Below are 15,000 nucleotides of genomic sequence, written 5' to 3'. Positions count from 1 at the left end.
AGACGAGCCACCCCCAGCGGAAAGTCAACCTCCCAGCACAGAGTACCACCCTCTCATTGAAATGAAGGATCAATTTACCCAGCTGGAGGTAAGGCAGGTGGAGCTGGAACAGCAGGTGATTACATTCCAGTCAGCACAGACCCAGACAACAGTCCAGCACAACAACACTCTCTTAACCAGACCCGGAGAGCTGGAGGTGGAGAGAGACATATCTGCACTCTAGACAGTGGTGAGACAACTTCAACAGGAGCAGGAGCAGGAGAAGAACAGAACACTAGAGGAGAGGATCAGACTGCTGGAGGAGAGGTTGAGGGGGATGGTGTGTGACAGAGAACAACCCACTAGAGAGGTGGCCACCCCCACAGAAAAGCCAGCAGAACAGCCCACCTCAGCACCCGACAAAAGTCTCGATACCACAGCAGAACAGTCCACACCAGCCCTGACCATAGCGTCAACATCACAGCAGAACAGACAAATGAAGAACCCCAAGCCCAGCGGCTCTCAACCCCTCTGAGCACCCCTCAGCCACCCTGTTAGCCCTTCTGACAACCCCCCCACACCCACTGAGGACATACACAAGACACTGATTGTTCTCCTTATGGACTCAAATGGGAAATATATACAAGAAAAAAAAACTTTTCCCAAACACAGTGTGTCTAAACTCTGGTGTCCAAACACCCAGCGCGCCCTAGATCTTCTGTCTGAGGACCAACTAGGGTCACCCAGCCTCATAATAATACACACAGGCACAAACAACCTGAGAGCACAGCAGGAAAGGGTGGCCACAGCACTGAAGGGAGTGATTGAAAAAGCTTCTTCTACTTTCCCCAACGCACAAGTGGTTATCTCCACCCTGCTACCATGAAAAGACTTCCACCCTAGCACAATACAGTGGGTAAATGCAAGAATTTCCCATGACTGTGCCTCAAAACCAAATGTTTTCCTGGCCCCCCACTCTACCCTGGACTTGAACAGCCTCTATGACCAGGTCCACCTCTACAAGGCAGCAGTGCCCATCTTCGCCCGGACTCTAAAGGACATCGCTCTCAAACGTATCCCCAACACTTCACACAGGAGCAACAGATCAATAGACACCCAGCCCAGACCAGCGAGACACCCTCCCAGACCTGCGGGACCCTCCCCTGGACCTACACATAGAGGACCCACGCCAAGAGGACTTACATCCAGACCACAGCACCCCCAGCCACATGCACACTCCACCCCGTCAACCATGCCCACACCCCATCTAGGCCCCCTCAGATCAGACCTATGCCCCCCTGCCCACCCCATGCACCCCACCCCCGCAAAGAGGGCCTCAACATGGAAGTCACACACGCCCAGGCAGTGAGCGGGAAAACAGGCCCAACATCCACTCTTACACTAGCCGAAGCCAATGGCATGTACCAGATGCTCAGCAGGCTCTGCTCACACTTACTGGCCTGAGGCCAAACCACACGACCAACAACATTGGACACTTTATGGAACACAAAGCCTTCACTATATCATCCTGGAATATCCAAGGCCTGAGGTCATCTGCCTTTGGCCTAAAGAGCAGGAACCCAGACTTCACCAAAGAAATCGGAAATACAGACATTGTCATTCTGCAAGAAACCTGGTATAGAGGAGACAGACCCACTGGTTGCCCTCTAGGTTACAGAGCGCTGGTAGTCCCATCCACCAAACTACCAGGTGTGAAACAGGGAAGGGACTCAGGGGTTATGCTAATTTAGTATAGAACAGACCTAACTCACTCCATTAAATTAATCAAAACAGGAACATTTACATTTGGCTAGAAATTGAAAAGGAAATTATCTTAACAGAGAAAAATTTCCTCCTGTGTGCTACCTATATCCCCCCACTAGAATCACCATACTTTAATGAAGACAGCTTCTCCATCCTGGAGGGGGAAATCAATCATTTCCAGGTCCAGGGACATGTACTAGTCTGTGGCGACCTAAATGCCAGAACCGGACAAGAAAATGACACCCTCAGCACACAGGGGGACAAACACCTGCTTGCAGGTGACAGCATTCCCTCCCCCATATGCCCCCCTAGGAACAACTATGACAACATAACCAACAAAAACGGGTCACAACTCCTGCAGCGCTGTCGCACGCTGGGTATGTACATAGTCAACGGTAGGCTTCGAGGGGACTCCTATGGTAGGTACACCTATAGCTCATCTCCTGGCAGTAGTACTGTAGACTACTTTATCACTGACCTCAACCCAGAGTCTCTCAGGGCGTTCACAGTCATCCCACCGACACCCCTATCAGACCACAGCAAATTCACAGTCTACTTGAACAAAGCAATACTCAATCATGAGGCATCAAAGCCAAAGGAACTCAGTAACATTAAGAAATGCTATAGATGGAAGGAATGCAGTTTGGAAACCTACCAAAAAACAATTAGGCAACAACAAATTCAATCCCTTTTAGACAATTTCCTGGGTAAAACGTTCCACTGTAATAGTGAAGGCAGTACACTTGGCAGTAGAAAATCTTAACATTATATTTGACCTCTCAGCTTCCCTATCAAATCTAAAGATCTCAAATAGAAAACTGAAGAAAATGAACAACAATGACAAATGGTTTGATGAAGAATGCAAAAATCTAAGAAAGAAATTGAGAAACATGTCCAACCAAAAACATAGAGACCCGGAAAACCTGAGTCTACGCCTTCACTATGGTGAATCACTAAAACAATACAGAAATACACTACGGAAAAAGAAGGAACACCATGTCAGAAATCAGCTCAATGTAATTGAAGAATCCATAGACTCTAACCACTTCTGGGAAAATTGGAAAACACTAAACAAACAACAACACAAAGAATGATCTATCCAAAATGGAGATATATGGGTTAACCACTTCTCCAATCTTTTTGGCTCTATAACAAAGAATAAAGAGCAAAAACATATACAGGATCAAATACAAATCTTAGAATCAACTATTAAAGACTACCAGAACCCACTGGATTCTCCAATTACCTTGACTGAGCTACAGGACAAAATAAAAACCCTCCAACCCAAAAAGGCATGTGGTGTTGATGGTATCCTCAATGAAATGATAAAATATACAGACAACAAATTCCAATTGGCTGTACTAAAACTCCTTAACATCATCCTTAGCTCTGGCATCTTCCCCAATATTTAGAACCAAGGACTGATCACCCCAATCCACAAACGTGAAGACAAATTTGACCCCAATAACTACCGTGGGATATGCGTCAACAGCAACCTTGGGAAAATCCTCTGCATTATCATTAACAGCAGACTCGTACATTTCCTCAACGAAAACAATGTACTGAGCAAATGTCAAATTGGCCTTTTACCAAATTACCGTACAACAGACCATCTATTCACCCTGCACACCCTAATTGACAACCAAACAAACCAAAACAAAGGCAAAGTCTTCTCATGCTTTTTGTTGATTTCAAAAAAGCCTTTGACTCAATTTGGCATGAGGGTCTGCTATACAAATTAATGGAAAGTGGTGTTGGGGGTAAAACATACAACATTATAAAATCCATGTACACAAACAACAAGTGTGCGGTTAAAATTGGCAAAAAACGAGACGGAGCACGTGATGCCGCGGTGCTGAGCAGACGTTGACAAACCGAGCTCTTCAAAGTTATTCTATTATTACCTATATAACAACATTGAAACAATATTCTAACATCGGCTGATAAAATGTCAAGTACTTACCTTCCCAAAGATCGATGGACCTCTGACCGAGAGGCAAGAAGGACGCCCAAAACATAGTTGATTCCCAAGATAACGATAACGCTACAGCTAGCAAGATTAGCATTAGCCCTCATAACTCAGACGACAGTTCCAGACTGTTGCTCTCAGCAGACTCTTGCGAGCCTGCCGACATGCTGGCTACTCTCCTCCGGGAAATTCAGGATGGTAACAAAGGTCTTTCTATGAAAATTGATAAGAAATCGGCTGAACTCCATTCTTCCATTGACGACCTGAAATCCTCCATGAATGATCTCTTTTTGAGAACGACTGAGGCAGAGTTGCGCATTAGCACAGTTGAATATACCATCACTCGACATGACCAGGTCTTGATACAACTGCAAAAGGGCAATATACAGGATGCTACCCTCTACAACATAACCTTCACTTCAAATCAAAACTCAAAACCTACAACCTGATTTTGGATAGAATTACAGAATCACCTGGAAGGTTTACAACTACTACAGCAAATTCTCTGGAAAACAACAGAAACCTGAAAACACCATCCATCCTGGAACTGAGTGAGTAATGTTTAGTCTGAAACTATATTTATTTCCAAAAGAAAGAAGAAAAATACACAACATTACTTTATAAGGACTGAATTCTAACATAATTCTGCCAAGCTTGATACAGCTTCAATTAGTACTGACGTGTCAAGTGAGAGGTGTCAAAGCCCTTTAGCCCAACAATGGCAGGAGAGTCAAACAGTCTACTCCAACCAAATGGAGAGGCCTTAGAAGCTGCCTCCTGCTTTCAGAGGTAATTAAAATACAGTACCCTGTGTATGTAAAGAATGATAAGGCAAGAAAAGATTACAAAATGAAGCTCCTTATGGAAAATCAAGAGACACTTTCCGCTGACTATTACAAAAATGGGAACATCAGCAACCTTATCTTCCAAACAAACCATCCCCTGGCATGGCACAGTGCTATATTAGCACACTACCCCTTTGTTAAGAGAGGGGGTGTTAACGAGGGGTGGAAACTCAGGATACTTGACAACGAGGACTCTGAGTCAGCTAATATAAACCTCTATAAGTCTGGAACAGTAATGGTACAGGGTAACCCCAAACAGTTTCAGCTGAACTCTCACCTAATCAAAGAATTAGCCCAGCAGGAGAAGCTCTCCCTTGAGAAAGATACCCCCACCCCGAGCTGGTCAGACCAGACCTCTTCATTATATAACCTGACAGACGAGCCACCCCCAGCGGAAAGTCAACCTCCCAGCACAGAGTACCACCCTCTCATTGAAATGAAGGATCAATTTACCCAGCTGGAGGTAAGGCAGGTGGAGCTGGAATAGCAGGTGATTACATTCCAGTCAGCACAGACCCAGACAACAGTCCAGCACAACAACACTCTCTTAACCAGACCCGGAGAGCTGGAGGTGGAGAGAGACATATCTGCACTCTAGACAGTGGTGAGACAACTTCAACAGGAGCAGGAGCAGGAGAAGAACAGAACACTAGAGGAGAGGATCAGACTGCTGGAGGAGAGGTTGAGGGGGATGGTGTGTGACAGAGAACAACCCACTAGAGAGGTGGCCACCCCCACAGAAAAGCCAGCAGAACAGCCCACCTCAGCACCCGACAAAAGTCTCGATACCACAGCAGAACAGTCCACACCAGCCCTGACCATAGCGTCAACATCACAGCAGAACAGACAAATGAAGAACCCCAAGCCCAGCGGCTCTCAACCCCTCTGAGCACCCCTCAGCCACCCTGTTAGCCCTTCTGACAACCCCCCCACACCCACTGAGGACATACACAAGACACTGATTGTTCTCCTTATGGACTCAAATGGGAAATATATACAAGAAAAAAAAACTTTTCCCAAACACAGTGTGTCTAAACTCTGGTGTCCAAACACCCAGCGCGCCCTAGATCTTCTGTCTGAGGACCAACTAGGGTCACCCAGCCTCATAATAATACACACAGGCACAAACAACCTGAGAGCACAGCAGGAAAGGGTGGCCACAGCACTGAAGGGAGTGATTGAAAAAGCTTCTTCTACTTTCCCCAACGCACAAGTGGTTATCTCCACCCTGCTACCATGAAAAGACTTCCACCCTAGCACAATACAGTGGGTAAATGCAAGAATTTCCCATGACTGTGCCTCAAAACCAAATGTTTTCCTGGCCCCCCACTCTACCCTGGACTTGAACAGCCTCTATGACCAGGTCCACCTCTACAAGGCAGCAGTGCCCATCTTCGCCCGGACTCTAAAGGACATCGCTCTCAAACGTATCCCCAACACTTCACACAGGAGCAACAGATCAATAGACACCCAGCCCAGACCAGCGAGACACCCTCCCAGACCTGCGGGACCCTCCCCTGGACCTACACATAGAGGACCCACGCCAAGAGGACTTACATCCAGACCACAGCACCCCCAGCCACATGCACACTCCACCCCGTCAACCATGCCCACACCCCATCTAGGCCCCCTCAGATCAGACCTATGCCCCCCTGCCCACCCCATGCACCCCACCCCCGCAAAGAGGGCCTCAACATGGAAGTCACACACGCCCAGGCAGTGAGCGGGAAAACAGGCCCAACATCCACTCTTACACTAGCCGAAGCCAATGGCATGTACCAGATGCTCAGCAGGCTCTGCTCACACTTACTGGCCTGAGGCCAAACCACACGACCAACAACATTGGACACTTTATGGAACACAAAGCCTTCACTATATCATCCTGGAATATCCAAGGCCTGAGGTCATCTGCCTTTGGCCTAAAGAGCAGGAACCCAGACTTCACCAAAGAAATCGGAAATACAGACATTGTCATTCTGCAAGAAACCTGGTATAGAGGAGACAGACCCACTGGTTGCCCTCTAGGTTACAGAGCGCTGGTAGTCCCATCCACCAAACTACCAGGTGTGAAACAGGGAAGGGACTCAGGGGTTATGCTAATTTAGTATAGAGCAGACCTAACTCACTCCATTAAATTAATCAAAACAGGAACATTTACATTTGGCTAGAAATTGAAAAGGAAATTATCTTAACAGAGAAAAATTTCCTCCTGTGTGCTACCTATATCCCCCCACTAGAATCACCATACTTTAATGAAGACAGCTTCTCCATCCTGGAGGGGGAAATCAATCATTTCCAGGTCCAGGGACATGTACTAGTCTGTGGCGACCTAAATGCCAGAACCGGACAAGAAAATGACACCCTCAGCACACAGGGGGACAAACACCTGCTTGCAGGTGACAGCATTCCCTCCCCCATATGCCCCCCTAGGAACAACTATGACAACATAACCAACAAAAACGGGTCACAACTCCTGCAGCGCTGTCGCACGCTGGGTATGTACATAGTCAACGGTAGGCTTCGAGGGGACTCCTATGGTAGGTACACCTATAGCTCATCTCCTGGCAGTAGTACTGTAGACTACTTTATCACTGACCTCAACCCAGAGTCTCTCAGGGCGTTCACAGTCATCCCACCGACACCCCTATCAGACCACAGCAAATTCACAGTCTACTTGAACAAAGCAATACTCAATCATGAGGCATCAAAGCCAAAGGAACTGAGTAACATTAAGAAATGCTATAGATGGAAGGAATGCAGTTTGGAAACCTACCAAAAAACAATTAGGCAACAACAAATTCAATCCCTTTTAGACAATTTCCTGGGTAAAACGTTCCACTGTAATAGTGAAGGCAGTACACTTGGCAGTAGAAAATCTTAACATTATATTTGACCTCTCAGCTTCCCTATCAAATCTAAAGATCTCAAATAGAAAACTGAAGAAAATGAACAACAATGACAAATGGTTTGATGAAGAATGCAAAAATCTAAGAAAGAAATTGAGAAACATGTCCAACCAAAAACATAGAGACCCGGAAAACCTGAGTCTACGCCTTCACTATGGTGAATCACTAAAACAATACAGAAATACACTACGGAAAAAGAAGGAACACCATGTCAGAAATCAGCTCAATGTAATTGAAGAATCCATAGACTCTAACCACTTCTGGGAAAATTGGAAAACACTAAACAAACAACAACACAAAGAATGATCTATCCAAAATGGAGATATATGGGTTAACCACTTCTCCAATCTTTTTGGCTCTATAACAAAGAATAAAGAGCAAAAACATATACAGGATCAAATACAAATCTTAGAATCAACTATTAAAGACTACCAGAACCCACTGGATTCTCCAATTACCTTGACTGAGCTACAGGACAAAATAAAAACCCTCCAACCCAAAAAGGCATGTGGTGTTGATGGTATCCTCAATGAAATGATAAAATATACAGACAACAAATTCCAATTGGCTGTACTAAAACTCCTTAACATCATCCTTAGCTCTGGCATCTTCCCCAATATTTAGAACCAAGGACTGATCACCCCAATCCACAAACGTGAAGACAAATTTGACCCCAATAACTACCGTGGGATATGCGTCAACAGCAACCTTGGGAAAATCCTCTGCATTATCATTAACAGCAGACTCGTACATTTCCTCAACGAAAACAATGTACTGAGCAAATGTCAAATTGGCCTTTTACCAAATTACCGTACAACAGACCATCTATTCACCCTGCACACCCTAATTGACAACCAAACAAACCAAAACAAAGGCAAAGTCTTCTCATGCTTTTTGTTGATTTCAAAAAAGCCTTTGACTCAATTTGGCATGAGGGTCTGCTATACAAATTAATGGAAAGTGGTGTTGGGGGTAAAACATACAACATTATAAAATCCATGTACACAAACAACAAGTGTGCGGTTAAAATTGGCAAAAAACGAGACGGAGCACGTGATGCCGCGGTGCTGAGCAGACGTTGACAAACCGAGCTCTTCAAAGTTATTCTATTATTACCTATATAACAACATTGAAACAATATTCTAACATCGGCTGATAAAATGTCAAGTACTTACCTTCCCAAAGATCGATGGACCTCTGACCGAGAGGCAAGAAGGACGCCCAAAACATAGTTGATTCCCAAGATAACGATAACGCTACAGCTAGCAAGATTAGCATTAGCCCTCATAACTCAGACAACAGTTCCAGACTGTTGCTCTCAGCAGACTCTTGCGAGCCTGCCGACATGCTGGCTACTCTCCTCCGGGAAATTCAGGATGGTAACAAAGGTCTTTCTATGAAAATTGATAAGAAATCGGCTGAACTCCATTCTTCCATTGACGACCTGAAATCCTCCATGAATGATCTCTTTTTGAGAACGACTGAGGCAGAGTTGCGCATTAGCACAGTTGAATATACCATCACTCGACATGACCAGGTCTTGATACAACTGCAAAAGGGCAATGCCTACCTCAAAAACAAGGTAGATCAGATGGAGAACCAGAGTAGACATAGTAATATCCGTGTGGTGGGATTGAAAGAGGACAGCGAGGGCCGTGACCCGGTCCGTTTCTTCACTCAATGGATCCCGGAGGTCCTAGGCATAATCAACTTCACCAAGCCACTGGAAATCGAATGCGCCGAAACCCCGGTCAAATGAGCCCCCACGGACCGTCCTGATCAGGTTCCTCCGTTTCCAAGACAGAGAGAAGATACTGCAACTCGCAAGAGCCAAAGGGGACATCACCATCGATGGCAAGAGGGTCAGCCTTTTCCTGGAAATGAGCGCGGATCTCGCAAGACCTCACAAGCAGTTCAGACCTGACGCCAAAGCACTGAAGGAGAAGAATCCACCCTGCGCGGATGAAAGTTCAGTACAAAGGCCAAAGCCATGTCTTCAACACACCGAGAGAAGTGCACACTTTTCTCAAAGAACTGAACAACGTCTGAGCCAGGACAGTCTCTCTGGGGGATAAAATGCAGTTTGTTTGTTTTCTCTTATCCGGACAAACTGCTGGTATCTCCCGGTCACTATAATTGATTTGTACATTTTCAACTAACCGTATCTTTCCGGGGTGAGTTCTATTACATTTACAGGAGAGTACATTTTGGTTTAGTCCATATCCACTGGGCGAAGCAATAAGTGGGCTTAGGCCCACTGCTTTCCTCCTCATTTATGTTAATCTTTCGAAAAGAGACTCAAGCAGCCCTTACCGTGGGCAGTAAATATTCAGCCATAAATATCTATTCACAACGTTTGTTTTCAACTTAGAGAGCTCGCAGGTTTTAGTTTACGCCAAGGTTTAGCTAGTAAGATCAAGATGGAAAGCGAGCAGCAACGTATCTCTACAAGTGTATTCATGTTTGATTGTTGGGATTGTTGTTTTAGTCTGACAATCGGGGTGAGTGGGATTTTTATTTTTTTCCTATGTTTATTGTTTCCTTCCTAAAGAGACACATGGGTCACTTCTGTGTTCAAACCAGAGTTGAAACATTTCCTAACTATCTACATATGATAGATTTCCATTCAGTTACATATTTGAAACCCATCCTATGCTTAATCCACTAAAATATGTCACATTCAACGTAAAAGTTCTTAACAGCCCGATTAAAAGGAAAAGAGTCTATACATACCTTAAGAAATTAAAGGCTGACATTGTGTTTTTACAAGAAACACATCTTACAGCCAGTGAACACAAGAAATTGAAGAGGGAATGGGTAGGACAAGTTTTTGCGTCCTCTTTTAACTCCAAAGCAAGAGGAACTGCAATTTTGCTAAGTAGACACATCCCCTTCTGCGTCAACAACACTATCTCTGATCCCTCTGGCAGGTTTGTTTTTGGTGCAGGGGCATATGTTTTCTTGGACCCTATTGAATATTTATGCTCCTAACTTCGATGACCATATGTTTATTCAGAATGTCTTCCTTCAGGTCACTCAAGCACCACCAGGATGGCTACTGGTTGGAGGAGATTACATTTTTTGTTTAGATACAGTTCTTGATAGGTCCTCTGATAAACCCTCACTTCTTACCAAAGCCGGCAAGCTCACCATGTCATTCATGAAAGATCTCAATTTACTAGACATCTGGAGACAGCTGCACCCACAGGATAGGGACTACTCTTTTTATTCACACCCACACAACACACACACACGCATAGATAACGTTTTACTATCGACAACTGTTTCATAGAGTATTAGATGTCGAGTATCTCCCCAGATTGCTTAGTGACAATCTCTTATCAATCTCCATTCATACCAAGGTAAATGGAGCATAGAGATGGAGACTAAATTCTACACTCCTAAAGCAACCTGAATTTTGTGCATTCATCAAAGAGCAGATCAATATTTTTACTTTGCCAAACAAACCCTCGGCTCCTGACAGTTTCATTCTTTGGGAGACATTGAAGGCCTATCTGAGGGGACAGATAATTTCCTATACTAAAGGGCTGAAGAGAAAACACGGTGCGGAACTGAGTGCCCTTGAATCTGAAATCTCCGAGCTAGAGAAAACCTACCAAAGAGGCCCGACTAAAGATCTATACAGGCTTTTGGTAAATAAAAAACTGAAATATAATATTCTGAACACATATCAAGCTGAGAGGGCCATCACTAAATCAAAACAGCGTTATTACGAGCTTGGAGAGAAAGCTCACAAAGTGTTGGCATGGCAACTGAAAGCAGAGGAAAGTAAGAGGACAATTACTGCTATAGAAACTCTTACTAATGAGATATCTTTCGACCCTACTGAAAGTAATAATACCTGTAAGGAATACTATGAAGACCTCTACACTTCCCAATCAAGCGATGATCTATTAGAGATCGACACCTCTCTCAACCTCCCATGCCTGTCAGGGGAAGACAACGAGCGCCTGAGTGAACACTTCTCAGTTCCTGAATTGTTGGAGGCCATTAAATCCTTACCTTCTAATAAATCTCCTGGGGAGGATGGCTTCCCTCCAGAGTTCTATAAAGAATTTAGGGAGCTGTTGGTCCCCTACCTTATGGAGGTACTTAAAAAAGCCAGGGAAGACAACTGCTTTCCAGTCTTTCTCTCAAGCAGTGATTACTGTAATCCACAAGAAAGGGAAAAACCCGCTAAAGTGCGCCTCCTATAGACCAATCTCTCTCCTTACCCCAGATTGTAAACTGGTCACCAAGATGCTATCTAAGAGACTGGAGTCATGTCTTCCCCTGTTGGTCAACCCAGATCAGACTGGCTTCATAATTAATAGATTGTCCTCCAATAATCTCAGAAGGTTCTTTGATATAATTCACCTGCTAACAAAAACAAAATACCTAGTGTCGCAGTCTCCCTCGATGCTGAAAAGGCCTTTGATAGGGTTGAATGGCCATACCTCTCGCATCTTGGAAAAGTTCGGTTTAGGTACCGTGTTTGTAAATTTGATAAAATCACTTTACAAATCTCCTAAAGCTAGGATTGCTACCAATGGGATTACTTCCTCCTCTTTCCCTCTTTATAGGGGGAACAGACAAGGTTGCCCAATTAGCCCCCACCTCTTTGCCATCGAACCGTTGGCTGAGGCTATTAAAACGTGCCCTGACATACATGGCTTTGAGGTGGGCCCCCATACCCATAAATGATCACTCTTTGCGGACGACCTTACCTTATTTCTAACAAACCCAGAACACTCCCTCTCTCACTTGCAGATCCTACTACAGTGTTATAGTTCTTTCTCTGGATATAAGGTCAATTTTGATAAAAGCGAAATATTACCGTTGTCTGTCTTTGACCATCATATCATCAAGCACAAGTTTCCTTTTAGATGGTCGCCTATGGGCTTCACATATTTGGGCATAATGGTGGATGGTAATCTGAACAACCTCTATGAACTCAATCTGGCCAGTTTGTTGCAAAAGGTGGAGGGTGACCTTTGTAAATGGATGGACTTACTATCCCCTGTGCCCGCAGCATTCTTTTCCTCTCTCGACAAGCTGACCAGACGGTATATCTGGCACGGCAAAAACCCTAGGGTTGGCCTGGATAAACTGACCATTGATTACAGTCAAGGGGGCTTAGACCTCCCCAATTTTAGAATGTACTACTGGGCTGCACAGTCTAGGTTTCTGGCTCAGAGGTTTGACAATGGTCCCTCTCCCTCATGGTTGAACATTGAAACGCTTGAGGTAAATGATGACACTGGGGCAGAATTGTTTTACAAATGGGACAAAAAAATCTATAAAAACCATCATAGACAACCCATGGTGCAAACTGCAGAGTTGTTCAGACGAGGGGGATTTCTTTCCCCTAAAACCCCTTTATTGAACAATAGATTGATCCCTATGTTTATCCAGAATAGTAACTTTAGACCAAGGTCTGATAAGGGTACCACTCTTCTGGAACATTGTTACGAGGAGGGAGTTCTTATGTCTTTTGATCAGCTGAAACAGAAATACCACTTGCCTAACAGGGACTTCTTTAGCTACCTACAACTACGAAACTTTATTAGGGTGACTCAAGGTACAATGGAACCTACCTAAGATGTCACCTATTGATCAACTCTGCCACGCAGACCAACCACTGTTCAAGACCATTTCCCGTGTTTACGATACTCTTATGTCAGGACTAACACTGCCTGAGCTAGATAAACCCCGACTAAGATGGGAAAAAGATCTGGATCTTGATGAGGGTCTATGGAGTGACCTATGCAGGGATGGTGTTACATCCACATTGAACTCCAGATACAGACTGATCCAGTTTAATTTGCTCTATATCACCCCATCTAGACTGCACAAGTTCAACTCTGATATCTCCTCCCTATGTTTTAGATGTGGCTCAGATGAAGGAACATTCCTCCATTCCACTTGGCAGTGTTCAAAACGAGGGGGTATGCGATACCATATCCTCAATTCACGGGGTTGCATTCCCTTTAGACCCGGAGGTCTGTCTACTGGGCAACTTTACTAACACCAATCTTAGGCAAAGCCTAAGAAAAGCTAGCGATTGCCAAGAAATGTATTGCCTTGAAATGGAAATTGGATTCCTCCCTGCCAGTTGCAATGTGGCTATCGGAAGTTAATAGTTGTATCCCACTGGAGAAAATCACTTACTGCTTGAGGAATAAGTTAAAGACATTTTACAGAATTTGGCAACCTTTTATTGACTATATGGAGAATCTCCCCCAACATCACATTGATTGAATCTCTATATAATCAACACATAATGTTTCATGACCGAATGTCACAAAAATGTCTCATTTTTTAATTGTTTTTATTGTATGTTTGTATATATAATTATATATATATATATTTTTTTTTTACGCTTGTCTGTTACTGTCACTTTGTCCTATTGTTGTCTAATATCCTTTCACTTTTGTTTTTAATGTTCTTAATTGGAAAATGCAAAAATTAAAATTTTAAAGTAAAAATGTGAAAAAACACAAATTTCTTCACACAGGGCCGTGTGAGACAGGATGCAGCTTAAGCCCCACCCTCTTTAACATATATATCAACGAATTGGCACGGGCACTAGAAAAGTCTGCAGCACCCGGCCTCACCCTACTAGAATCTGAAGTCAAATGTCTGCTGTTTGCTGATGATCTGGTGCTTCTGTCACCAACCAAGGAGGGCCTACAGCAGCACCTAGATCTTATGCACAGATTCTGTCAGACCTGGGCCCTGACAGTAAATCTCAGTAAGACCAAAATAATGGTGTTCCAAAAAAGGTCCAGTCACCAGGACCACAAATAAAAATTCCATCTAGACACCGTTGCCCTGGAACACACAAAAAACTATACATACCTTGGCCTAAACATCAGCGCCACAGGTAACTTCCACAAAGCTGTGAACGATCTGAGAGACAAGGCAAGAAGGGCATTCTATGCCATCAAAAGAAACATAAAATTCAACATACCAATTACGATCTGGCTAAAAATACTTGAATCAGTCATAGAGCCCATTGCCCTTTATGGTTGTGAGGTCTGGGGTCCGCTCACCAACCAAGAATTCACAAAATGGGACAAACACCAAATTGAGAATTCTGCAAAAATATATATTGTGTACAACGTAGAACACCAAATAATGCATGCAGAGCAGAATTAGGCCGATACCCACTAATTATCAAAATCCAGAAAAGAGCCGTTAAATTCTACAACCACCTAAAAGGAAGCGATTCCCAAACCTTCCATAACAAAGCCATCACCTACAGAGAGATGAACCTGGAGAATAGTCCCCTAAGCAAGCTGGTCCTCCACAAACACAACCCACAGAGCCCCAGGACAGCAACACAATTAGACCCAAGCAAATCATGAGAAAACAAAAAGATAATTACTTGACACATTGGAAAGAACTAACAAAAAAACAGAGCAAACTAGAATGCTATTTGGCCCTACACAGAGAGTACACAGTGGCAGAATACCTGACCACTGTGACTGACCCAAACTTAAGGAAAGCTTTGACTATGTACAGACTCAGTGAG

At 44.1% G+C, this 15,000-nt stretch overlaps 1 protein-coding gene across 1 annotated transcript in view; it reads right to left on the bottom strand.

Moving 5' to 3' along the window:
* LOC139405761 (nuclear pore membrane glycoprotein 210-like) overlaps positions 1-15,000 on the bottom strand; it is a 53,308-nt gene that overhangs the window by 14,503 nt on the left and 23,805 nt on the right. The window lies entirely within an intron of this gene.

Source organism: Oncorhynchus clarkii, chromosome 3, assembly GCF_045791955.1.
Source record: "Oncorhynchus clarkii lewisi isolate Uvic-CL-2024 chromosome 3, UVic_Ocla_1.0, whole genome shotgun sequence".
Classification (NCBI taxonomy): domain Eukaryota; kingdom Metazoa; phylum Chordata; class Actinopteri; order Salmoniformes; family Salmonidae; genus Oncorhynchus; species Oncorhynchus clarkii.
This window is presented reverse-complemented; position numbering and strand designations above follow the sequence as displayed.